Source organism: Monopterus albus, unplaced genomic scaffold, assembly GCF_001952655.1.
Source record: "Monopterus albus unplaced genomic scaffold, M_albus_1.0 scaffold97.1, whole genome shotgun sequence".
NCBI classification, from domain to species: Eukaryota; Metazoa; Chordata; class Actinopteri; order Synbranchiformes; family Synbranchidae; genus Monopterus; species Monopterus albus.
The window spans coordinates 1,248,796-1,252,713 of record NW_018127977.1 but is presented as its reverse complement, the minus strand read 5'-3'; positions in this window follow the sequence as shown (position 1 = coordinate 1,252,713).

Sequence of the window (3,918 nt, the reverse complement as noted above, 5' to 3'; positions counted from 1 at the left end):
ACACACTCTTGTGTGTTACAGCCTGCTCAGTGTTTTATAACTAAGGTGTCACTTTATTTTTAAGCTCATTTAATAAGACAAGTTGAACCAGAACAGACTCATTTGGAGCAGCATAGAAACACATACAGTACACACATGGATCACTGTGTAGAGCTATGGGCAGCTTCTGCACAACTTCTATAATTAATTAAAGTCCCACTCCAGAAACATTTTCATTTTTATATTTGTATATAAAAATACTTTACTATAAACAATATGCAGTCTAACACAGCTTTTCCTCAAAAAAATTTCAGTGGGCCTCTGTAATAGGAATGAACATTGCCCCTCATTGTGCATTCCAGGATCTATGAATGTTGCCGTCATCCCTTATGTGGATTTGAATAATTTTGCACGCCCAATTTTTCAGTTTTTTATTTGTTAAAAAAGTTTGAAATATCCAATAAATTTTGTTCCACTTCATGATTGTGTCCCACTTGTTGTTGATTCTTCACAAAAAATTACAGTTTTATATCTTTATGTTTGAAGCCTGAAATGTGGCAAAAGGTCGCAAAGTTCAAGGGGGCCGAATATTTTCGCAAGGCACTGTATTTTTAAATCACACAAATCCCCATCAATCCATCCATCATCTATACTGCTTATATCTGAATAGGGTCACGGGGGGGCTGGAGCCAATCCCAGCTGACATTGGGCGAGAGGCAGGGTACATCCTGGACAGGTTGCCAGTTTGTCACAGGGCTGACATGTAGACAAACAACCAGACACACTCGCACTACATGAGCAGTTTAGAGTCACCAATCAACCTAAGCTGTGTCTTTGGATTGTGGGAGGAAGCTGGAGTACCTGGAGAGAACCCACACAGGCACAGGGAGAACAAGCAAACTCTGCACAGAAAAGCCCCAAGTCGGCCTGGAACCTTCTTGCTGTGAGGTGACAGCCTTAACCACTGCACCGCTGTGCTGCCCCACACAGAGGAGGCTTTCTATTGGTATCTATTATGACTGAACAGGCTACTGATGCAAATCTGAACTTATTAGTTTCAGTTTCACTCCCCACCTGTAGTGAGCTGGGGAAAATCAGTAAATCCATAGGCTACATAAAAATGGAATTTCTTTCTGATGAGCCTACATGAAAACTGTTTTTGTCCAATACATCTGTGTTGTCTGTCAGCCTGGAGAAAACTCTCTCCAGCTGCTGTCCTGCTGACAGACAGCTGTTCTAATGACAAAGACACAGAACACACTGCTCACATCTCATTTTCACTGTGGACTTCCAGTCAGAGTTAGGCAAATAGTGGTTATGGTTAAGAGTAGGGCAAGTCTCCAGGAAATGAATGTAAGTCGGTAGGGTTGGTGTGTGTTTTGTAATACTTTGGAATGCTCCATGCTGAAGGAGTTCATATCCCCTAAATGTCTGCAGAGTGGCCCCTCATACACATACACTCCACCATATAAAAGAGAACTGACTAAACTTGGAGATGAATACAGACCCCTGGATAGTCCAACTTTTCCACTTCACTAGTGGATGTGGATGTGGATGTGTGTCAGTGTTCAACCTACACCCCAAACCCTGTTCAATAACTCTGTCGCTCAATCTCTCTCTGCTTCTTGCCAAGTTATTTCAGCTGAACGTGTTCACACTGTGGACTGGGTTCACCTCAACACTTCTACCCAATGGGAATGCAGCCTGAAAGTCTCCTCTGATTTGGTCATCTGTCAGGAAGATGTAACCAGCTGCAGTGATATTGTGAAGTAATAATCCCTGACATTTTCATAAAAACCAGTGAGAGATAGCTGCAGTTTAAGAAAATGTGAAATGGACATGAAATTCGTACAAAACATTAAGAGATTAATTAAGACATTAACTCTGTTTAAATGTTGGAAAAACAATATTTGCAGCCTAAAACTAATGTTTAGCATTTATACCTTTTGATTGTGAAAGTCAAAGTATATGATTAATGGTCATTTTCCTACTCATTAAACCCCTTAATAAGCCATCAGATCCTCAGGGTTGGCACTTCAATCCTCACTCTCACAAATCCTGCCCTAGTTGTACTGGTTTTGCTCATTCTGCTCAGTCTTTGCCCTCACCCACATCCTCACTTCCTTTGGGTACAGGATTGCCTTTTTCAGAGGTCTGCTGTTTGAATGCAGAGAGATGTCTTCCTGTAATTATGAGCAATATATTCACAGCAATGTCAGGCAGTCCTGAAGTCAGTCCCAGCTGACAGTGGGTGAGAGGCGGGGTCCACCCTGGACAGGTCGCCAGTCTATCACAGGGCTGATGTACATGTAGACAAACAACCACACACACTCACATTCACTCCTACTGACAATGTAGTCACCAGTCAACCTAAGCTGCATGTTTTTGGACTGTGGGAGGAAGCCAGAGTACCCGAGGAGAACCCACACAGGCACAGGGAGAACATGCAAACTCCACACAGAAAGGCATAGAGTCAGTCGGGGATCCATCCTTCTTGCTGTGAGGCGACAGTGCTAACCACTGTGTCACTGTGCCACCCTTAAAATCTATAAAAAGTATAAAACATATCACAACACAGAGAAGACATTAAAGTTTAAAGTTTGTTTGTTTGTTTTTATATTTTACAGGTGAAACCATGTCTGTAATTGTATGTACATAAACTGCTAAAAAAATAAAGGGAACACTTCATCATCACAATATAACATCAAGTCAGTTAAACTTCAGGGATATCAGTGTGTCTATTGAGAAAGCACAAGTGATTGTGAATCAGTTTCACCTGCTTTGGGTGGCATAAGGCTATAAGGGTGGCATGATGGCCCAGTGTCCTCTACTACGACCTGAGCACATGTGACAGGCGTGAGACAGTCTGGTGATGCCACAGTGAACATTATGCTGCCTATAACATCACTGAGCATGACTGGTTTGGTGGTGGGTCAGTGATGGTCTGGTGAGGCAGATCCTTAGAGGGCCACACAGACCTCCATGTCATAGCCAGTAGTACCCTGACTGCTGTGAGGTACCGGGATGAAATCCTCAGAGTGACTGTCAGACCTTACGCTGGTGCAGTTGGCCCTGGGTTCCAGGACAATGCCCAGCTACATGTGGCCAGAGTGTGTAGGCAGTTCCTGGATGACAAAAGTATGAATGCCATTGACTGGTTATCATGTTCCCCTGACCTTAAGGCAATTGTGCACCTATAAGACATTGTATATCGGTGCATGGGCAATGCTTCTGGGTTGCAAGCGAGAGCGGACATTTTTTCTGCTCCTCTTGTCTGTTCTGGGATTTTCATATCTTTTCATATCTTCTACACCTTCAAATCTTTGAAAAAGTCTACATCTGTTGAAATGCCTCCAAGAGGGAAAAACCCAATAAGTCCGATGTGGCTGAGGATGTCGAGGCTGAAGAAAATTATGACAGAGCGCCGCAGGACCTGCTGGATGAGCAGAAAAGAATGTACACTGCATTGCTGACTCAGCTTAACGACAGCTTCAAAGGATTTGTGCAAATACTTATGGAGACGAACAACAAGAGATTCGACGAAATGACCAGAGAGATACAGGACATAAAAACGAGTCTGCAGTTTACCCAGCGAGAGGTCGATATGATTAAAGGTACCATGGGTGAACAGTCAACACAAATCAAAGGCACAAGGGATGGCATTTTCGAAACCTGTGAGTACTTAAAAGTCATATCAGACAAAGTGGAATATTTGGAAGCACAATCCAAGCGAAAAAACTTGATCTTTGCGGGAATCCAGGAGACAGCTGGAGAAAGCTGGATGGATGCGGAGGGCAAAGTTAAGGAGATTCTCAAGAACAATCTGCAGATTCAGCATGAAATTGTGATGGAGCGGGCTCACAGAGTCGGGAAACACACCGATCGTGGTCCAAGGGCGGTGATGGTAAAGTTGATGAATGAGAAAGACAAAACACACAT